The sequence below is a fragment of the Microcebus murinus genome, chromosome 12 (genome assembly GCF_040939455.1).
Source record: "Microcebus murinus isolate Inina chromosome 12, M.murinus_Inina_mat1.0, whole genome shotgun sequence".
Taxonomy (NCBI): Eukaryota; Metazoa; Chordata; class Mammalia; order Primates; family Cheirogaleidae; genus Microcebus; species Microcebus murinus.
In genome coordinates, this window is record NC_134115.1 from 83575780 (window position 1) to 83599015 (window position 23236).

At 55.4% G+C, this 23236-nt stretch overlaps 1 protein-coding gene across 1 annotated transcript in view; it reads left to right on the top strand.

The window, feature by feature from the left end:
* Positions 1-974: 974 nt before the first annotated feature.
* NEK6 (NIMA related kinase 6) overlaps positions 975-23236 on the top strand; it is an 81584-nt gene continuing 59322 nt past the window's right edge. The window contains exon 1 of the mRNA XM_076009028.1: positions 975-1128. The gene's annotated coding sequence lies outside the window, so the exon portion shown is untranslated. The remainder of the gene's footprint in view (positions 1129-23236) is intronic.

Genomic DNA, 23236 nt, shown 5'->3' on the forward strand with positions numbered 1-23236 from the left:
ACACCTCCTTCACAGAGCAGCTGGGACTGAACCCCATCAGGCAGGCAGCGTGTGCAGCAGCGAGTCTGGCACAGACAGTGGGTGCTCAGTTGCTGTCAGTGTTATTATATTAATAGATCACAGCCAGTTGAAGCACCTTCTTTCACCGGGCAAACAGAAGGCCAGCGGGCATTCACCCTGTGCCCAGTACAGCACTGTGACAAGTTGGGCAGCTGACAGGCAGTCACTGTCTCTGGTTCTAGCCCTCCTGGGGATGCCGTGCGGTTTTGAAAGCAGAGGAAAGGCAGCACGGGTGGAAACAGGGCCTGTCCCAGCCAGGAGCGGCCCCTCTCTGAGGAATTAAGGTCCCCGTAGGGGGTGCAGCAGGGAACGGAGCCTCCACCCGTGGGCCCCATGGAGGCTTTGACTTCCAGCGGGGGTGTTAAGCATTCATTAGTGGAGTCTTCTACTACTTCCAGAAACCTGCACATGGACTCCTGCTGGTCCCTGGGGCCACAGGAAGTGGGGAGCTCCAGAGGAGGAGGCGCTGGTGGCTTTGAGGGCGGGGAGCAGGGCTTTCACTGCATCGGGATACCCTAAGAGCCTACTTCAGTGCCTGCAACCAGCTGGTGCACAATAAGCGCTTGTTGATGGGCCAATTTCAGTATGACTAGCACTGTGACCGGAGCAATGTCAGGTGACAGGGAAGCCAGTGATGCATAGTAGGGTGTCTGACTGCACACCCTCATCCTAAGTGTCTAGAGCCTATGAAGAGGGGAGGTGCTGGCCCTGCCCCGCTGTGTGGGTCTGGGCCTCAGTCTCCCCACCTTTGAAATGGGGAGGGAGGTCCCCGCGCTGTCCCAAGGGGACAGGCGTGACGGAGTCCAGGCATCCGGGTGCGGGGAGGGCGCAGCCGGGTCGCCCCCCGGAGCCTGCGTGGCGGCGGCGCGCACGAGCACAGGGGGCGGCGCGGCCCCGCGGCGGGGAGGGGCGGGAGCGCGCGCGCCGGCCCGCGCAGGCGGCAGCGGCGGCGGAACCGAGCGGACGGGCGTGCGGCCGCGGCGCCGCCAACTCGTGTGGGACCCGCCGCTCCGGCGCCCGCCGCTCCGCGCGCCGGTGCCCCCGCCGGCAGCCGAGCCCGCCGCGCCGGTGAGTGGCCTGGGGCGGGCGGGCCCGCGCGGGGCGGGGAGGGGCGGGGGCCGGCCGCGGGGCCGTCGCCCACACCCGGCCGAGCGCGGCGCGCGCCCGGGCAGCGCGGGAGGCTGGGCGCGCGGGAGGGCGCGCGGGTGTCCGGGCCGCCGCGGGCGGGCGTGGCGGCGGTGTCCGTCCGCGGGCGGGCGCGTGCTGGCCGGCGTGTTGCGTGTGCACGTCGGGGCGGCCGCGTGTGGGGTGGCGTGGCGTGGCGTGGCGAGCGCGGGGAGGTGGGCACGGCTCCCGCTCAGCCGCTTCTGGGGTGTTCTCCGGGGGCCGGGGACGGTGCCCCGCGCTTGGCGGAGCGTGTGCGGGTCCCTGGGAGAGTGCGCGCGCGCACGTGCGCGGGTGTTCCAGCGCGACTTGTGTGCGCTCCAGAGAGCCTGGGAGGGCAAGAGTGTGCCTACGTGGCTGTGAGTGTGCAATCTGTGCGCAGGAGTGTGCGAGGGGGTTTCCTGTCCAGGCCTAAGCGCCCGACGTGCCTGCCCGGCCCGAGCCCGGAGCCCGCGGAGAGAAGCAGCCTGGCGTGGGCCCGGGTCGGCTGGGCCTGATGGGAGGATCGGAGGCGGACCCGCAGAGCAGAGCCTGGCCGGACCTGGCAGGGCTGGAGGTCTTGCAGCCAGACCCTGTCAGGGCTCTGGCGCGACCCTCCAGGACACACAGGCTGGGTGGGGGCTGTGGTGGGCCCCTCCACCTGGCACCAGAAGACTAGTGTTCAGTTTTTCTAAGTACCCTCCGGCTTCCCTGGCTTTGTTCTTGGATTTCTCCAGCCAGGCCACATCTTATCCCTTTCCCCAGGCCTGGGGGGCTGACCCTAGACGTGTCAGTGTATGTGCCTGCCCTGCTAAGGAAATGGATATCCTTCTGACTTATTTGTGCCTAGCCTGGGCTCCAAGTGTGAACCCCCAAGACGGTAACATTGATCATTAACCTGGGACACTGTCTTCTAAGGTCTGTCTTTGCAGTTTTGACTAATAGTTTGTGTGTCTTGCGTGCTTTATAAATATTGAAAGTCTTGCAGTCAAACATCGTCATTTCTTTATAGCAAACTTTTTAAAAACTCTGGTGCTCCCTAGTGCCTCTGAATTTTCAAAATTCAGCTTGCCTTTCTAAGGGGAAAATGTCGTCTCAGGAGTTTGGTTTGCAGTATGTGCAGGCGAATCCTGGAGGCACGCTTAAAAACTGTGTCGCCAATGGAAGAAGAATTTCATTGAAAAGGACGCAGAGCCGGCTGGACGCGCCTGCTCCCGACATGGCAAGCTCACCGAGTGAACTTTGGACATTTTCTTGTAGCAAACAAAACCTGGAAGGAAACAAAAAAGACCCACATTCTTTTTCTTTTTTTGTCCTGAAAAATGAAAACAACAACAACAAAATACACCTTCTGGGTTTGCTGGAAATGCTGCCTCCCTTTCCCCCATAAAGGCCAGGCGCTCCCTGTATCCCCCACCCCCAAATAAAATACGCCTGTGGGGAGCCGTGGAATGAGTCACTCCCTGGCAGAGCGCCCCACGGGCAAACATTTGGGAAGGTTCTTGCCTAACTTCCCAGAAGAAAAGGCCCAGGATTTAAAATGGTCCCTGTGGTTTGTCAGCCTCTGCTGTCCCGTCTGCTTCGGAAATGACTAAAAAGTAGTTTCTAGCTCCACAAAATAAAGTCTCAGACTTAAGCAGTGGTCCAGGTTGGTCTGGACTTAGAGCTGTTTAGGTTTCCAGGAGTGCCTGGCTTTCCCAGGTGGGTTTGCTGGTGGGTTTGAGCAAGAAAGGAGGAGGGGAAGGGGAGGAAACTCACATTTACAGAGTGCCTACTCTGTCCTGGGAACTGTGCTGAGGTTGTTCATTTCCCAGTGGCCCTCTGCTGCAGAAAATGCCTTTGATTTTATGCACAAGGAAACTGAGGAACAGGGAGGTCAAGCTCATGTCCTGGACAGCTGGAGGCAGAATCCAAAGTCACCTGCCTGACTTCACATTCCTCCTTTCCATTGCACCCGGGACATGACATTTGACTTCCTAAGGTGCACAGACTGGATGCTGGGTCCTTTAACACACATCTTCTCATGTAATTCTCACCATGAGATAGGGGTTATTATTTCCATTTTACAGATGAGAACACTGAGGCTTAGAGACATGAAATAACTTGCATAATTTTGTCAAAGTGGCACTACGACTAACGGTCACCGTTTATTGAGGATATACCATGTGCCAGGCATAGTGCTAAAAGCGTTGGTGGCCTTATTTCACTCAGTCCACTCACTAACAGTATGAGATGGGAGCTGTCATCATGACTATTTTACAGATGAGGAAACTGGAACTCAGATTCAATAATGTGCCAAAGATCTGATGGTAATACGTAGCAGAGCCTGGCTTTGAACCTAGGCTTGTCTGAGCAGAGCCCATGGTCTTCCCATTGAATTTGGAAAGTAACAGTTGCTACGGACTGTGTGCCTAACCTGGTGCTAAGGTCTAGTATTGTTATCCTGGTTTTACTGAGAGGGAGGTTAAGTAGCTTGGGCAGGGTCATAAACTGGAGAATGGCAAAACCAGGATTCGAACCCATGTCTCTGGTTCCAGAGTTGAAGTTCTTAACCTTAAACTGCATGTGCCTGCCTTTGTCATGCTCGTCTCCTCGCTCATGCTGCAAAGCCAAGTGGGTTAAGGCAGGCCAGGTTCCTGGGGGGCTGGGTTGCTGCAGACCCGGGCGAGGTCTTCCTGAAGGTGCTGCTGGCTTTCCCTGCCCACGCGTGCACCTCTGGAGCTGATGAGCAATGCCCAGGGCCAGAGCTATCAGAGAAAAAGGGCAGCGATTCTCATTTTTTCTTTCCAAGTGCCACAGATACTTTTCATAAGGAAAGTGTCGAAACAATTGTCAAAAGGAGAACAACACTTCTTTCCTCTTCTCGGGTTAGAGCAAGTGAGGGAGAGGGCGCAAGGGGAGGACGCTGGTGAACCATCCAGGATTAAATACAGGTTGGCACCTCCAGACCCCAGCGTTCTGACCCCTGACGATGGGAAGTCACCTCCATGGGCCTGACTCTCAGCTTTGAATATCTGACAACATCATTTCTACATCAGCTTCTTGTCACTTGTCATTTAAGTCCCATGCCTGTCTCTTTTCCCAGTTCATTTCCATTTCTATCACAGTTTCTACTACACTGTACTTGAAAGGAATGTGTGTTTGAGGATCTGTGTGGTTTGGGCTATGTTGTGTCCCCTGCGAGTGTCCTTTGGTATTGAAAGAAAAAGGTATTTCTCTCCCTTCCATGTATGTTCTGCAAATTGGTGAACATTTGCAAATTGCTTTGAGATGCATTAATTTAAGGTGTGAAATAATAGATCTTGTGCGAAGGCTCAGCCACATTTCTGGCATTGATGGATTTCTCTCCCGTCTGGCCTGTGATTTGGGGAGGTAAAAATAGTCCTTGTTTCCACATTTTTCTCTTTTCTCTCTCTCTCTTTTTTTTTTTTTTTTTTGCTGACATCATTCTTAGGAAGTGGTGTGCACATGCCATGGAACTTTCCTTGGTCATTACCTAGGAACACGGAGCTCTGGGCAGCAAAGGTGCTGCTGGAATTAGGGGAGTCTGGTTGGGCGGTCTCGGCACCCCCAGGGTATCTGTGAAACTTCCGTGCAATGAGTGGACAGTGGATGGCCAGGTTTGTCCGCAGATCAGACTGTTGAGGGCCTCAGTGGCTTTTTGGCATTTGGCTGTCTTTTCATTTCTGACTCTTGGGTAATGGCAAGATAGCTTTTGGGGAAAATGTTAGTTGAAAAAGAAAAAATCAGGCCAGCGACTTCACCCCGTCCTGTCTGAGTTGGGCATATATACACAGTCCCTTTCTTCGGCCAAACCTGAACTGAGCCAGTGGCCTTCTCAGACTCAACTTCCAGACGGAGGAGCCGACTTAGGGGCAGGTCCGTTGGTGGTGTAATTTCCTGTGACGTTAACTTTGGGAACTTGAACTTGGAGTGTGATCTAGCATTTTGACATCTGTCCTTCTAACGGGACTTGCTTGTGTGGAAACACCCACATATACGGGCTGCACCGTTGTCTCCAAATCTGGATTTTTCCACGGGCCACTTCTCGGGTGGTCTGGTGGCAAAGGCATGGGTCTTCTAGCCAGGCCTCCTGGCTTCCTCCAAGGGCAGGCTCACAGCACCCCACAAAACCCAACTGGCCACTGCCACTGTGGCAGGGATCTATGGCTGGGCCAGTGACAGGAGCGGTGGGAATGGAGAGACGGGTGGCCAGGGTCTGGAATGCATTCAGTTCCAATGGCCTTGATTCTCATGGAGCAGTTCTTTCTTTCTCCTAGACATCTGTGTGATGGTGACCTCATAGGAAAGAAAAAAGGGGCTTTATGTAGGAATTCCATAGAGTGTGAAGGAATTCCAACAGGGGGAGGGGAGGGAAGTTGCCATTGGGAGTCTGCAGCAACGCCTGCATGTTCCCTGAATTGTTTAACCCTCACATTTCAGAATTAGGCTGGGGGGGGGGGGGGTTGGTACAGAGATCCCTTTAAGGAGAACTTCCCCGAGTCCCAGAGTTCTGGCCGAGCCTAGAGGGGTTAGTCCCGCAGACACTTTCTACTGCAGGTGAGCGGCAGAGTTGGACTCAGTCCACAGCCCCTTTCTCGAAAGCCTGCCCTCTCCTGTTCCTTGTTCTTCAAATCTTCGAGACTTGGGATTGTTGGGAAAAGACACCTGCAAAGAGATGAGCTTGCTTTACAGACGACCTTCAGCTCTGATGAGTCCATTCGGTGGGTCACAATCCAGAGGGCACTGCAGGGCACACTGGGCCCTGAGTTTATTTGTTGTGGACTCTTGGGGTTGCAAGGACTGTCACCATCTACCCCATTTCGCAGAACGGAGCCCGAGGCCCAGAGAGGGGAAGGCATCCCCCCTGCAATCATGTTCAGAATTTGAGCTTGGGCACCAAATGGAGCGAGGCTCGAGTCCCAGACCTGCCCCTCCTGAGCAAGCCGATCACCACTGAGCCTCCGTTTCCTCATCTGGAAAACAGGGACAATATTATGATCTCCTGGGGGGGGGGGGACTAAGTGCAGTAATGCACGTAAATGCATATAAGGTGCTCAGCACATGGGCAGCACAAGGTATGTGCTTGACACCCTTCGTGAGAGACAACAAAGTACTCAGTTGCCAAGACCTGCCCAGGGCCGCACAGCGGAGGGCTGGCCCTTTGCCCGGAGTGTTTCAGTGCCCCCTGCATCGAGGCCCTGCACAAGGCTGAAAGGGGTGCAGGGACCCCTTCCAGGTGCCACTCAAGCACCTTTGTATGATCATGCCCCCAAAATCACGGGGAGGGAGACAGAGGCCGTTCGGAAAGAGGCAGGATGTAAGTGCCAGGGTGGCCCCGAGGTGCCTCAGGAAAACGTGTGGAACTCCGTCTCTGCCTTCCCCACCGACCCCCGCAAAGCGAGGCCGCGGGCCTCGTTAGTTTTTGGTGTGGGGCTGGAGAGTCTCCGAAGGCCCAAGGGCCGTGTCAGCCGTGGTGTGTTATGAAGCAAGGCAGATGTTTTGTTAATTATTTACACAGCGTCGCCTGGCAGAGGTCTGTGCCGACAGGAGCGGCCGTCATAGGCTGGTCCCCTGCCCCCACGGACCCCTCACTGAGGGTCACGCAGCAAGGCCTGAGGGAGTCCCCGCACTGTGCACCCTTCTGAGCCATCTGGGGTTCCCTCAGACCGCCCGCTTCCCCCGAGGGGAAGGAGAGCTCCTTGTCCTCCACAAGTGGCCCCCCTCCCTGGCGGCCTCCGTGGGAATTTGCCAGCCCTTCACACTGACACCCTGTGGTGTGTGTGGTTAGGGGAGAGCATCACCGCGACGGGTCCACTCCCCAGCACAGTCACCTTGAGAGAGGAGGGTGTCATGTGGGCCCAGCCTCTACTTTCCCATCTGGAAAATGGGCCAGCAACACCGGCCACCAGGCCCTTGATTGTCAGGCATGAGTTAGGCTGATTTGCCTTAGAAACTCAACCTTAGGATTAGAATTTTGAAGAGAAAGGGGCCTGGGATCAGAGCCTTCTCTGAAAGGCCACTGAGGATGAGGAAGGTGAATTTAGGGAGGGGGAAGGCAAACCTAGCCTGCCTTCCTGTTGCCAGCTTTACATAAGGAGGTTTTGCATAGGAGCCACTGTAAGAAAAGGTTCTTCTAGGAAGCGTCCGGCTATGAATCCACAGAGACAGAGGCAGATGGGTGGTTACCAGGGCGAGGGGAGAATGGGAAGCAACGGCTTCATGGGTACGCGTTTCCTTTTGGGCGATGAAAACGTTTTGGAACTAGAGGTGGTGGTTGCACAACACGGTGACTGCAGTGAATACCGTTGAACTGTTGGCTTTAAAATGGTTAATTTTAAGTTATGTGAAAAAAGCATTTTTAAACAGAAAAGAAAAGGTTCTGCTGTGTTTTGAAAAAAAGAAAAGCATGAAAGCCTCTCGTTTTACAGACGGGGACACTGAGGCCCGAGAGAGACCACGACCAGCCTGAGGGCTCGAGTGCAGTCTGAGCTGCTGTGTGGCCTGAATCGGATCTCCGTTCAGCTTTCCAGCCACGGCTCTGCGGTGACCCCCGGGCCTGGGCTGTGGGTGGACAGGTTGATGCGAAAGCACAGGCTGGCCTCTGCCGTGCGGGCCGCGTGGACGGCGTTCCGTGAACTGGAGGTGCCTTGCTGGCCAGTGCGTGGCGTGGCGTGTCCATTCTGTCATCGAGAAATCCATCCCGGAGTCCTGGCAGCGGGCACAGAGACCCTCCAGCAGCCCACCCCTGGCTGGGGCACAGGCTGCGTCAGGAGCCCTCACAGGTGCTTGTGAGTGACTTGCAGCACACAAGGCACCGTCGGGACTGACTCTGGGGAATTAAGAGACCTGAGGTTTGCCAGAGGCCTGAGAGGACGGGGGTGAAGGGCAGGGGGACCCCAGGGCGGGGGGCAGGCGAGGCCGGGGCTGGGGTCCTGAGCTGCAGTGTGAAGCCGGGAACGTGATCCTACTTTCTCAGCCTTTGCTCCCTTCCGTAGACCGTCTGCGCCAGGCACGTGCGTGTGTCATGCTGGTCTACCCTTCTTACACGGGTGTACTCACGGCGTCCTACCAGCGACTCTGCCATGGGCACTGTTATGCCCGTTTAATAGGTAAGGAGGCAGAGACCCAGAGAGTCCAGGGTACAGAGTGCCTGATCCCCATCGGCACGTGTGCCGTAGGAAGCCCGCAGCATGGAGGGCTGCCCTCCAGAAGTGCCCATGATGTGGCTTTGAGCTGGCGGCGGGGCCCAGGCCTGGGCAAGGGCTCCCAGGCAGCTGGGAGGAACAGTGTGCTCTGAGGTTCCGCGCTAGGGCCGTAGAGTGTTACTTCATCTCATCATCCCATGTTTGTCATCTGCCTCCAAGACTGAACATAAGCTCCAGGAGGGTCAGGCTTGGTCTGTGGCCACAATTGCATCCTCTCTGCCCAGCACTGTGCCTGGCACATAGTAAGAGCTCAGATAATAGTTACTGAATGCATAGAAAACTTTAAGTGGACAAATGGCAGGATCCTTGGCAAATGTTTACATGGAGTTAATGAATCTGTTTTCAAACATTGCTCTCTGCAAGGGCCCCTTCTCAGTCCCCAAGTGGGCAGCAAAGGGTTGAGTTGTGCCAACTGACCCTTTCGTGGGGAGAAGAGGTTTCTTAGAGAAAGGGCTCATCCAGCGAGGAGGAACCTAAGCCCAGAAGGGCTGTGCCTACCAGAGTTATGGGGTCTCCTTCCCGTGCCCCTTCTCTGCAGAAGCGGCTCCCAAATGTCTGCGTAGGAGGGCGTTGGGTTGGACTGGCTGGGTGTGGAGTCTTAAAGCTGCATTTCTGCCAAGCACACTTGTTTTGCTGTAGAGGGCATATCTTTTAGTGGTTGCTTTGGGAAGGGGCTGAACGAGCCACCTCTGAGCACAGACATTGCTGTTTGGCAGATGAGCAGGGCCCCAGATCCCGTCCCTTCCCAGAATGCGAGCAATCTGGCATAGAAAGAAGAAAGCTTCCTTAGCTGGTTGGCCTTGGTGGGATCACTGGGCACCACATGGCAGACAGGGGGCAAGAGAAGAGCCAGGGAGCCCACCCGTGGGTTTGGCGGGTCCAGTTGAGTCCGGCTGGATTCAGCCACACCAGGACCTCGAGTGTGGACTTGGCGTGCTTGACTGAGTCAGTGTGTGTGTGTTTCCTTTGTTCGTCTCCCTCAGGAATTTTGGTGGCCTTTTGTGTTTTTTTTTAAATGCCAGCCTCCTCAGCTAGCCCAAGAGGAAATGAGGACCGGATTTTTGTCTGTGCAGAGGCTGGGACAAGTGTGGGAGCAGTCTGCTCTGGGAGCCAGCCTGGTGGTGACAACATGGCATTCAGGAAACACCCTGGGGTTTTCTGTAGGGGTGGGGGGCACCATGGGTGCCATGCTGCCCCAGGGCTGGGCACTGCAATAACCAAAATGAATGAGACTCGTGCCCCGGTATCACAGTGCCACTCCCCCAGGGCAGCTTACCACCACAGTCCTGTGCTGAACCCAGGGAAATACACAGGAATCAGACGAGATCCCTGCCCCATCTTTCTAGGGAAGCATGCACAGAAAATACTGGCACCCCAAGCTACCACCTTTCATCTGCCCGTACTTTTCTTGTATCCTACCTTGATCGTGGGTAGTTGAGGCATGTCATGACCCAGCCTTCCAAACTCCCCAAAGTGCAGTGGTCTGTACAAATATTCCAGTGCCATTTGGGGACAGGACAGGCAGTTTGGAAGGTGCCGTTTGGTGTGTGAGAAGTCCCTGGATGCTCGAATGGCTTATGGAGTGGCATCCTTGAAACTGCACAGTCTTGACAATTTCAGGACATATGGTCCCTGTGATGTGCTAATGTTAGCAATTGAGATATTTAATTACCCAGAAAAAAACCCCTTTCCTACCCAGTACAGGTTACTGGAGAGCTTTTATTTCTCAGAAGGAAGGTCTTGCACAGTATAATTCGGACCAGCAGAGAGAGAATCATTATCCCTCATTAATTTATTAGCTAATTAAGTGGTTTATATGGCCACACGTTTATTTCTTCAATTGCCATTCATCCAGCAATGTTCGTGGGTCCCACTCTGTCCCTGGCCTGGTGTTAGGCATTGGAGATAGGATGGAACAGAACAAATATTACTGGGTCCCTACTGTGTGCCAGCCCCTTGGGCAGAGCTGCAGGCTACCGGTGAGTGCATTCATTTCCCAGTGGACACTTACTGAACACCTACTGTGCGCAGACTCATGGAGATGCAGAAATGAAAGTGACACGGGCCCTAGTGGTTTGAACTCTTGCAGTGCTTTGATGGGATCTCTTGGTTCTGGCCCTCTGCTTGCCGTGATAAACCCAGTCAGCCACCGTTCACAGGCCACACGATGACGTCCCCAGAACGAACCAGAAATAATCCAGATGCCCCAGGAACCGATGTGAGAACAAGGCATCCCCTTCACACGTTGTGTCTCAGTTCAGCGTCTTGCCACCACCCAGCATTTTGAGACAGAATGTGAGATCTCGTGGTTGGCTAAATACATAAATATTTTATGTCTCGATATTCTGAAAGCGAAGCCCAAATGCACAGAACTGCAGCACATCAGTGCTATAGATCATATGTTATAATAATCTGATGACATGTTGTTTAAATATTTATGGACTGATGCGACATGACAATGGGGGAGAGAGGCGTCTCGGAGCAGAGTCGTGGCAGATGCTAGAAAGGAGGGAGCAGATTCTCACGATCCCAGGAAGCGTCGGGCGATGCCTGGGTTTCTGATTTGACGTTTGGGGGTTTTAGGACAAAAACCGTGGCTGACATTTATCGAGCACTTGCCGTGTGCCATACCCTTCACTGACATTTCGGTGAATCATCACAGCGCCCCAGAGAAGAGGGGTCTCTTAATAACCCCAAGTTACAGTTGGGAAACTAAGGCCTAGGGCAAGTCAGTGATCCCCCCAGACCCCACAGCTAGTGAGTGGCCCAGGGTCAAACCCAGCTTGACCTGACTCTGTGCTATTCTGCTCTATCGGTGATGGGTCCTATCAGAAACTCCCCTCCCCCTCCTGGGTGACCCCTTGCTTGGTACTAACTGGACTTTCTAGATCACAGGAAAGGAAGGTGATGTCTGTAAACATCAGGTGGGGATTGAAGGCACAAGGAGCGAATACCTAACCCGGGAGGGTGGTGAGCAGTGCGGAAGGCCCCCGTAGCCTGGTCCCTGGCACATGGTGGGTGCTCAGGAGATGACAGTTCCTGCCCCCTCTGCCTTTCTTTGCGTTATTGGTTTTGTAGTTGTTAAGGAAGTTCACTGCAGACTGTCCTCCGTACAGGTGCCCTGTGTCCCCCGAACCTTTGCGTTGGCCTCACCCTCTCCCTGCAGTGCCCTGGAAGATATCAAGTAATAGCCCGTTCAGTCTCCAGCAGCCCAGTGAGTCAAGTCGGGTGTCCTTGCTGTACAGAGGAGTCTCCCAGAGCCAACACTAGTATCCTTGCCTTTGGGAGCCACCCTGAGGGTGCCAGCCGGAGTGGCTGTTCCTTCCACGCCCTCCCTGCTGCCGTCTGTTGCACATGCCACTGAGCAGTCCATCCCCAGGTCTGCTGCCGTCAGTCCTGCCTGCCTCCAGGGTAGAGGCCCCAAAAGGTTGATGGGCACATGCCCAGCACCCAGAATAGGCCTGGCACACAAGACAACAATGAACGGCCAACCATACAAGTTCAATGAACAAGACCCATAGGGCGTAGGCTAAGTGCCTGAAAAGCGTCTCAGGCAGTGACAATCTCAGACACAGTGGTGTCTTCCAGTCCTGCAGAGGCCTAGGGGTGTCCCCACGTCGCCAGAGTGGGAGGGGGCGTGTCAGAGGGTCATGGAAATGGAAGGCAGGGCCAGATACGTAATTCGTGGGGCCCAATGCAAAATGAAAATGCAGGTTTCCTTGTTCAAAAAGCAGGAAAAAAACAGAAAGTGTTTTTCCTTCCTTTGCAGTTTCTCTCTGCATCTGTCGTGATGTTTTCTATTTCTGTGGAATGTCATGCTCCCTTGGACACCCTCACAGGTGCCAGGGGCCCTATCCCGTGACTCCATATGCAGGTGCATCTGACCCGAGTCTCCCTATGCCTGTGCCCGGGCCACAGGTAGCAAGTGGCAGAGGTTGCTGGGCTGGGGAGCGGGCAGCTGAGTACCTGTCCTGGGAGGCAGGACCACTCGTGAGCTGAGGCTCCATGCCACCGGCATGTGCTCCATTGTTCCACCAGACTTTACTCAAAAAACACAGATTCAGAAATAACATGAAGAATTCCAAGACAGTGAACCCAGTATGTGAAACCCCATGCCTGGGACTCCCTTCTGCGCGCAGGGCTAGGTCACTTGGACATAGGCCAGCTCTGATGGGAGGGGCCGCAGCCTCCTCTCACCCCCACACGCATTTCTTACAGAGCAAGGGCCCTTTGTCAGTTTCCTACACAGGGTTAGGCCGGGTCTGACTTGAAGGGAAAGTTCTGCTGTTGAGCACCATGTGCAGACCACCGGCTCAGGAGGCCCACAGTCAGCCGGCCAGCCGGTGGGTCTCCCTCCTCATCATGGGCCTCTGGTGCCAGGGACACATTGCGGACATGGCCCTCCCCTGTCTAATCCCTCCCATCGTTGCTAGATGTTATTGCATTCACGCACCCATCTCTCTGATTTCCTGTCCTTGAGGAGTGACAGGCATCAGAAATCAAATGACGAGGTTGCTGACCTGCATGCTCAGGAACAGTGCCAGCAGGGAGCTCACATTCCACCAGCCACCCACGCTGCTCCCTGCCCTGAAGTTGGGGGCCCAGCAGGCACAGGGAGTAGAGGTCTGGCTACTCTGTAAGACACGAACAGAGTGAGGCTCGGGTGAGGAGTGCTTGCTCAGTACCTACCGTGCACCAGAGACCCGGCCAAGTGCTTTATTTGTGTTGCCTCGATAATCCTCACGACAACTTTGGGCTGACCCCGTTTTCCAGATGAGGATAACTGAGGCTCTGAGAAAGCCATAAGCCACACAGTTTAGATGTTGAGATTTGGACCTAGGCCTGGCTGACTCCAAAGCCAGTGCTCTTTGCACAGTCCTAGGCGCACTGGATGGCTGGGGCCCCTGTTCCCACTGTCTGCTGCATGTGTATGGGGGTGGGACAAGAGCCAGACCTCAGCGCTGCTGCCCGTGGGCTCCTGGCTCTGTGCAGTCACCCTCATCCTCGGCAGGGAGCAGATCTCAGGACCTCGGCCACAGCTCCAGCTTCTCCCCTGCAAGACACGACCAGCCCTGTGGCCATTCTAATGCCTAGAGAGGCAGGCGGCTGGGTGGGGTAAACCTGCATGCAATTCACACCTCTCCCCACCTTTTGCACACTGCCACCTGGGCTTGTCATCTCCCATGTGGGCCTCAGTGTTCTCATTTGTAAAGCGAAGGGTAATATCAGTTCCTGTCCCTGGGCGAGTTTTCACAACCCGGTGGGGTAAGCTGTACAGCCCTCAGTTCCACGCCAGGCCCAGAACAGGCCGCCAGCAGTTGGTGGTTGTCTTGGTGAAAAATGACATGGTGTGGGGTGAGGACCAGGCCTGTGACACTCAGGACCTCCCCACACCGGGTCACATTGGAGGTCACTCAGCCTAGAGCCGCCCCCCCAAGGAATTTCTCTCTTCCTCCTTTGTTTGGTCACTCATTCACCCAGCAGAGCCAGGTGCTGTGCTGAGACGGAAGAATGAGCCAAAGGAGCAAAGTCCCTGCTCTCACGGTGCTGGCATTCTGGTTCATAAACAAGAAACAAGCGCACGGTTCCTGGCCAGGAAGCGCTAGGGAGAGAAAGCTGGGAAGCTTCCTCTGTGGGGCAGTTTGGACGTGGATTGGGCCTCCCGCCATCTCTTTCTTCCCTTGAAGGGCAGTCCCTGAGGACTTCGCGCCCTGCCTTCTGTGTAAGGTCTCAGCTGTCCCAGGGGCCCCAGGAGGGCCTTGCTGGGCTTTGCTTTGCCTCAAGGTGTCTTTGAGAAGTCGGTTTTCCCAGCTGGAATGTGGAGCTTTCCTCAGACTCCACCAAGACTCACCACTGCTCCCTCCAACAGCTGCTGGTCATCGGGGCCGACCTGGCCACCCCTTAGCAAACGGACTCCTCTTGGTGACCTTCCAGGGCAGGTCCTCTTAGTTCCATTTTACAGATAGAAAAGGGAGGCTGAGCGGGGCTGAGTCGTTTGCTCAGGAGCACATAGTGTGACCGCAGCTGAGCCAGGATTTGAATCAAGGCCTTTGGCCCCCAGAGCACATTCTCAAAGCCACTCTGCGCCCGTGTGAATGGATGCTTCTGTTGTTCCAGGCAGCAAAAAAGCCACAGATTCTACTCAGAGAAGCAGGTGCTTGGTGAACACCTACTGTGTGCCCAGGCCGTGCTGGGTGCTAGGGAGGGTTCCGTGGAGAAGGGAGGAGATAGTGGTGCTCAAATTGGCCTGAAGAGTGAGCATTTCCACGTGAGCCGGGATCACATTTACCCCTTGCTCCAGGGTTGTGGGGCGGGTGGAGTGAGCTTCACGTCAGGGATGAGGAAGCTGAGGCTCTCCAAGGTCACACAGCCCCAGGTGGCCGCCTGACCCCACCTCACTTGCTCTGCCATCAACCCTGGTGTCTCCAGACCAGCTTCGGCCTCCACCCTAATTCTACGTTTGGACAAACTAAGGCCTAAAGAGCGTTGTAGCAAACTGGGGTCAAGGAGGGGGGTGTCCCCTTTAAATGATCACGGACATGGACACCATTCCACAGAGAAATTGCTTTCAAAATGCCGCTGATTCTCAGGGCGGGAGAAGACCAAAGAAACGACGGCGCGATCAGGCCGCGTGTCTGTGACTGGGGAGGGGGCCCTGCCGACGCCCCCAGGGTCCGACGGCCAGGGCGATAGGGTTTTATGGCATCTGGAACAGACAAGCCTTTTAAAAGAAAATGGTTCCAAAGCTGTCCCATTCCACCGTTGGCAAGCAGTCCTTAAACGGCAGAGAAACAGCCGTGCTCTGTATTCACAAAATGGTGAGCTGGCATTTAGGCCCATTTATTTAAAGCGGGAGTTGAGGAGGCTAAAGACTTCGGCTCTGAGTGGCGGCTCGCGCTCGCTGCAGCGGGGGAGCGTAATCTTCAGGGCTTTCTTCCCATTTACGGGTTTTTTTGTTGTTGTATATTTGTAAAATGAGGCTTCTGCTAGCAAAAGCAGGTTTTAGCGAGTGCGGCGGTTCTTTCAAGACCTAATAAGGCCCCAAAGGAGGGTGAATTCCAGCAACACTTTCCTCCCCCCCAGGGCCCCCCCCCACTCCGTCTTGCCTCATACACTTTGGGCGCAGGGTACCATTCATCTTGCCTCCCATTAATGGAATTACCGCCATCACTTCTGCAGGATGAGATGGGCCCTTTGGAACTGCCTTGGGGACAGAGGCAGGATTGGCCGCCAGGCAGTTTTGCTTAGAAAGGAAAGGAAAGAAAGAAATGAGACAGGAAACTCTTGGAAATGGATGCTTCCTTGGGTGTTCAAGACCCTTGGCCTTGGAGGAAAGGGGCTGCAGGGCGGGTCTTATCCCACTTCCTGCTCACATCCCTTGTGAGCTTCACCATGACAGGGCATGTGATGGCCCCCCAGTGACCCATGTGAGTGGGGCTTGTCACCTGTGCACCGACGCCCCTGGAGTTCAGAGGATGGGAAGGAGGGGACCCAGCATTTATGGGATGCGCACATATGACTAGCACCATGCTAGCCACTTTGGGTACATCTTGGGGAGTGGGTCTCTTTGGCCTGATTTTTAGATGAGACAGCAGAAGCCCAGGGAGTCCAGAACTTGCTGTGTGTCACACAGCTCATAGGCAGTAGCTCTGGGGTTTGAACCTCCATCTGTCCATTTTCCTGGGGTACCATCAGTGCCCCTCCTCGAGCCTCCAGGAGGTAGCAGAGTAAGGACTCGGAGGCCAGATGCCTGTCACCAGCCTGCCCTGCCTTGGCCCTGATTCCATGTGAAAGTGAGCTGACTTCCGGGGGTCTTTGCTGTTACACGAGAATGCCTATCAAGGGCAATGCCGAACAGCAGATATTCCATCTGGAGAACCAGTGGAATTTCAGGGGTTGAAGAGAACGAAGGAGGGATGTGGGGAGCCAACTTTCTCCACTCATTCTGCCTTCTATTCTATGTCCATTTGCAGCAGGGTTGGCAATACTGGTCATCTCCCCTGCCAGCTCTGATCAATTGATAGGGGCTGCCTGAGATGCCATGTTGAGAAGGCTTTGGAGACTGCGGAATTGATTAGCAATGTCTGCTCAGTGCACAGAATTAGGAGTTGGGTATGCAGAGGGCCAGAGCTAAGTTAGTACATTTCTCAACCTGAGCACCTGCCCTACTTTGTTCTTCTTATTAGTTAATTGTGTGCCTCCCCACACTGTGAACTCTTGGAGGGCAGGACTACTTGCCGGCACACAGTGGGAATTTCACAGATACCTGAAGGAAGGGCTTATGAAGGCTCCACAGCCTGAAAGAGCTGTCAGTTGGAATTCTTCTACAGTGAATGTTTCTAAAAACATTTTTTTTCTTTTTTTAGACAGAGTCTCACTCTGTTGCCTGGCTTGAGTGCACTGGTGTCAGCCTAGCTCACAGTAACCTCAAACTCCTGGGCTGAAGTGATTCTCCTTCCTCAGCCTCCTGAGTAGCTGGAACTACAGGTGCGTGCCACCATGCCCAGCTAACTTTTTCTATTTTTAGTAGAGACAGGTCTCACGCTTGCTCAGGCTGGTCTTGAACTCCCAAGCTCAAGCCATCCTCCTGCCTCTGCCTCCCAGAGTGCTAGGATTACAGGCGTGAGGCACCGTGCCTGGCTAAAAACATTTTTAGACTTCTAGAGATGTGATCCAGGTGCTCACATATGGAAAACAGGGCCTTCCCTTTCATGCCACTAATTTGCTGGATGTCGTTAAATAAATAATTTCACCTCTCTGAGCCATGGTTTCCTCATCTTTGAAATGAAGGTCATTCTTCTCTCATAGGACTATGGTGAGGGGTGACTTAGTCGATGATGGTTGTGGAGCCCCTAACCCACAGGTAACAGGGTCAGCGTTCAGAAGTGTCAGCTCCGGCTGCCTCCCCTCGACCTGACGCCGGCCCCTGCCCTCTGCTGGGCTGAGCTGCAGGCGCCCTGGGCCTATATGCTTTTCTTCTCCTGCTCAAACGTCACTGCCTCTGGGGAGTCTCTTCTGACCTCAGGACATTGCTTAGGGACCCCTGCTTGGAGTCCCCTGTGAGCAGGGCCCTGAAGCAAGACTGTTCGCTGTATAAGAATCCCCTCTCCTCTCTCCCCAGCATGGCCCCCACCCCGCGAGGCCTGCTGACAGGCCAGGGCCCTGGACCGGGAGCCCCTCCGGGGCTGGGACAGGCCCACTTTCCTCTGTGGTCCCAATGCCCAGCCCAGGGCTCCGCCCGGCAAAGGCCCCGGTGGCAGGAATGAGGGGGTGGCTCAAGAGAGGTAAAGCTTCTTACCCAAGTCACGCAGCAGGGATTTGAACCCAGATCTGCCTTTCCTGGAAACACCTGAGCCGATACGGTCACGGATAAGTAGCAGTTAGCGGGGTGGAGAGGGCGCCACCTGACACCTGTGAGCCGAGGCCTGGAGGTGGGAAACGGCAGGAAAGCACAAGGGGCTCTGTGGGGCCGACGTGGCGGAGGACAGGTGGCACCTGGAGTTGGGGTCAGACAGGTAAGGAGGTCTTAGGTGCTAAGCTAAGGAGGCCGTATCTGGAAGCCCTGAAGGTTGGTCAGGGAGGGGAGAGGTGCTCAGACAGGGGTTTTAGGAATGTGTTTCTGGTGGCACGGGTGGAAAACGGTGGCGTTAAGGTCGGGGGAGACGGGGAGGCTGGCGGGGAGGCCCTGGCGTTGGGACTGCTGAGGACACTCCCAGAGCCGCTCAGCTTTCTGAGGCCACAGTTCTACCCCCAAAACCCCTTCCCTCTCCTCCCGACCCCCACCCTTCCCAGCTGGGTGTTGAGGCCGGAGGCCCCTCACCTGGGCACCCCAGCCTCTCCGACAGCTTTCTCGTGGGAAACCAGGCGGACGCCTGCGACGTGCTGGGGGCGATGTGAGGATGAACGATGAAACGTGCAGCTCGCAGCGCTGCTTTGGGAAAGGGGGAAAGTGCCATGGACGTGTTACTTTCCCTAAATCTGGGTTTCTGCGTGTCTTTTTTTTCTTCCCCGTCGGAGACGCTGTTTTGATTCCGGGGGAGAGAAAAGCTGGGGTTCACGGGAGTGCATGCGCCGGGGCGGGCGTTCTCGCCGTCTGCCGCGGGATACGTTTGCTCCCCAGATTTCCAGGCTGCCGCATTAATCTGCGAGAGCCCGTTCTCGTGTGCCTCCCGGGGAGTGACTGTGTTGTCACCGCGATTGAGTTCCAGTTCTCCCTTTATTGATGTATGTATTTTGGTCCGGAGAAGTCAGAGGTGAAGCTGTGAGAACGAGCGGCTTCGAGTTTTAACACAATCACGCGCCCCGTAACGAGGACCTTTCGGCCAGCGATAGACCGCCCGGGTGACGTGGGTCCCGTAAGATTGTGGTCCTGCATTTTCGCTGTTCCCTTTCTGTGTTTAGAGGGGTTAGAAACACAGATACTTACCACTGCGTTACAGCTGCCTGCGGTGTTGAGGACAGTGACGGCAGGACAGGTTTGTAGCCTGGGTGCATGGGAGGTGGCTCCATCTCGGTGTGTGCACGTGGCTCTGTGATGCTTGCATGACGACAAAGTCGCCTAAGGACGCGGTTCTCGGTGTGTATCAGGCTGTCAAGTGACGTGTAATGGGATATGTCTGTGGCATGTTATGTGTGTTGGGGGTGTGCTGAGGTCACAGGTTGCCCCAGGTGACTGGGAATGTCCCCTGCAGTGACGCGGGCTGACAGGGTCATGCTCGGTGTGGGGCAGGCTGGTGGGGTGGGCAGTGGCTGTTCCCAGGTTCTGTCTGGGCGTCGTTTTCCACAGAGGCGAGGTTGCTCAGGAAGGTGGGCCCAGGCTAGCCCGCAAGCCCCCGCCACCCTCACGGGGCCGGGCAGCACCAGGACGATTCTGGAGGACGCTGGGTCCTGCCCCTTCACCCCTGTCCAGCACCGGGCCTAGAGCCCACTTGGGATGCAGTCAGAATATTTTTAGGTTGAATGCGTGAGTGAAGGTGAAGAGACTGGTGTCAGATACTGGCTGGATGATTTCATATAGCTGGGGGTCTCATCACCAGACCCATTTTACAGCTGGGAGACTGAGGTTCAGAGAGGCTGAGGGTCTTGGCTAACACACCCGGCAAAGGAGCCTGGTCTTCACATGGCTGGTCTTCACACTGCGTCTGACTCCCCCAGAGTCCCCTTCCTGTAGAGCACCCCTCCCCTCAGTGCTGGGGAGGGGCCCAGCACTAGCCGGGCACAGCCTGGGAGCTTTGCCTGCACAATCTCATTTTAGGAAGGTCGTCTTCCTGCTTTTTGGATTACAAAAGTGGAGGACACTTGTGTGCTGGAACAGCCCCATTGGTGGGAGAATGGTGGCTTTGACCCCTTTTGGTGGGCTAGCCCAGGGTGTGTTGTCACGGGCATCGCTTTCCTGCCAAGGAAGAGCAGAGAGTCTCTGGGGTAAGGTAGGGCAGGGGGCTCCACCTGGAACACAGGGCTAGATCAGGCCCTAAGCCACCTTGGTCCCCATAGCTCCGTATTCTTACCCTACGCTCTGTCAGGTGTAACCTGTGGACCAGGAGCCTTTTTGTTTCTGACTTTGGTGCCCACCTGTGCTACGTGAGAATGACAGAACCGCTTAAGCTGCTGAGTGCTGGTTCCGTGCTGAGCAATTTGCTGCATGATCCCATCTAATTGTCCGACTCTGTGAAGTCAGGTCCCTTTATTTGCACCACCTGACCCATGCCTCAGTGCTGCATTTCCCTCACAGTACTTACTGCTCTCCGAAATAACCGTGTCTGTTTGCTTTCATGTCCGTGTCTAGCCCCCGACTGTCCAAAACCTCTGGGAGGTCAGAGCCTTCTCTGTCTTGCCCACTACTGTGTCTCCAGATCCTTGGATTGTGCCTGGCTCCATGAGCCTCTCAAGAAATGCTTAACAAATGATGGTGGAATGAATTAACCTTCGTTTTCTCAAAAAGGAAACTGAGGCCCACAGAGGACAGGTCTGTCCCTTGGTTGTACCGCCAGAGCAGGATTGGAGCCCCTGCCTGTCCAGGGTCAGCGGGGCCTGTCTCACTGACCGGCTTTGAGCCTGGAAGTCCAGATGGGCCTGTCCGCGTCCCTGCAGGTTCACACCGCCTAGAGAAACTTCCAGTCCAACTTGTGGCTTTGGATCGGCTCAGAAAAAGTGTGTCCTGTGACTGCTCAAGGAATCTGGGCATTTAGCCCAGAAAAGAGTGTGTTTCCTGGCTTCCTGAGGACTGGGGCCCACCCTGCCCCCAGCCTGGGCGTGCAGAATGGGAGGGGGGGAGAGGGAGTCCAGCCCTGGAAGGCAGCAGTGTCGGGTCTTATCATCGGAGTGAGGCTTGCGGCCCACGCCACGACGGCCCCGGCTGAGAACTGCGGGAGAGCACGTTCCCAGGGTCCAGAGCGTCCTCGGCCACATCGAGTTGCTGGAAGAGACGTTCCTCACGCTCACACGACAGTTGGTCCTGGGCTGCTCTCCTGGCACTGGGTATCACGGGGCACACGTGGGCACGCCGTTCCCCAGGCACGGCGACCGGCGTCCACCGGGTCATCTGGCTGGGCTCAGGCTTATGAGGGGACCCTGGAGAGAGCTGGCGTCGTCGGCCTGTGGAGTCTGCACACCGTGCTAGTTTCACAGTTTGCTTTTTCCATGAGAGGGGTCAGTGCGTCTCACTCCCTCCCCTCCTCTTCGTTTTTATTCTCTTTTCCCCTTCACCAGGGGGCTGCCTCATCGACCGGCCTGGGGACCCCTCCCTCGGGCTGGGAGATGGCCCCGTCCCCAGAGGGGTTAACGGGAATGACCCTCGGGTTCACCGGTCACGTTTCTGAGAGGGAGAAAAGCCCCTTTTCTGTATGTACAGGAGAGTGGGGGAGGCCAGCCGCACTTCTCAGCCAGGATTGAGAAAAGTCACCAAGCACGGTGGCTGCAATTCACTGATTCCCAAATCCCAGACCCAGGCCAGGCCCGGGGCTGTCTGAAGTCCCCACCAGTCCCTGGTGAAGTAAGGACAGGAAAGGACTGGCCTGGCATTAGCTACTTCTGTGTCAGGTGTCTTTTCTTTTATGAAGGGTGGTGATAATCGATGGAAACTTTATTTTACATGCCAGAAAAAGTTGGCAACCTTAAGACTGTCTTTGAAATGTGGGGGAAGCTTTTCAAGCCTGTGAGATTCCCAGGCCCGGGAGCCACTGATGCGCTTCCTCTGCACACCAGAGGCGGGAGTGGAGCCCAAGGGAGACTCAGTGCCTTGAGGACTGTCAGGCCATGGCCACCTGTGACCCCCGGCTCGCCCTGGTATGGGGTGGGGTGTATTAGCTTGCTAGGGCTGTTAATACAAATGATCACAAACTGGGTGGCTTAAAACAACAGATTTGTTCTCTCCCCGTTCTGAAGGCCAGATGCCTGAAATCAAGTTGTCGCAGCCTCGGTTGCTGCTGGAAGCCCTGAGGGAGAATTTGTTTCGTGCTTCTTCTTGGCTTTGCCGGAAGCCAGCAGTCCTTGGAGTTCCTTGGCTTGTAGACACCTCACTCCAGTCTCTGCCTCTGTTGTCACTTGGTGTTCTTCCTTGTGTGTGTCTGTGTCCAGTTTCCCTCTTCTATAAAGACACGAGTCATTGAGTTAGGGCCCACCCCAATCCCATGTGACCTCACTACTTCCAAAGGTCACTCACATCCCCAGTTTCCAGGTAGACATGAGTTTTATGAGGACACTATTCAGCCAGGTACAGGGGGCACAAAAGATGAGGACAGGCCAGCAGATCCAGGAAGCCTGGTGACATTCCCAGGGAGGAAGCAGATACACACAGGAGCCAAGTCCAGGCTGGGGCTGCTGGGGCAGGTTGTATCACCCCATGTGAATCGACTCAGGGAAGAGCTGGGGTCCCCTGACTCCCTGCGTCCTAGACTTGTCGATATGCTTTAATACAGGCCCCCAAGACAAGTGGATGAGTAGATTAGTCTTCAGCACGATGGGTTTTTTTTTTTGGCACAGACCATCAGCATAGAGTCCTTTGGCAGCCTCAGCCAGGACAACTGAGGGCTGAGAGCCTCTGAGCGCTTGGCACAAGCTGCCAGCCCTGGCCTTGTTCCTTTGGCCTGGAGTGGCCCCTCCCGGTCATGACAGGGCTCCCTCATTCCTGGCAGGGCCCACCAGTGGCCTCCCCTGCTTTGTGGGTAAAGGACAGCCCGTAGGGTGGGAAGGAGGGAATCCAGCCACCTCCGTTCCCCAGGGGCCCTTATCTATTTGGCAAAGGCTCTGTGGTCAGGCATTTCCACCCGATACCTCCTAGCTGAGTGATCTTGAGTGAGGAGTCCCAGAGCCTCTCTGAGCCTCACTTCTCCGCCCCTGTGAAGTGGGAGCAGCAGTTCCAGCCCTGCCTGTCTCGGGAGGACTAAGGACAAGGAGGTGAGTTTGAGGTTTTTGTTTTGTTTTGTTTGAGACAGAGTCTCACTTTGTTGCCCAGGCTAGAGTGAGTGCCATGGCATCAGCCTAGCTCACAGCAACCTCAAACTCCTGGGCTCAAGCGATCCTCCTGCCTCAGCCTCCCGTGTGGCTGGGACTACAGGCATGCGCCACCATGCCCGGCTAATTTTTTCTATATATATATTAGTTGGCCAATTAATTTCTTTCTGTTTATAGTAGAGACGGGGTCTCGCTCTTGCTCAGGCTGGTTTCGAACTCCTGACCTCGAGCAATCCGCCCGCCTCGGCCTCCCAGAGTGCTAGGATTACAGGCGTGAGCCACCGTGCCTGGCCGAGTTTGAGGTTTTGACATCCTTTTGTGAGCCCTTCCTGTGCCTGGCACGGGGCCTGGCACACTGTAGGTGCTTGGTAAAT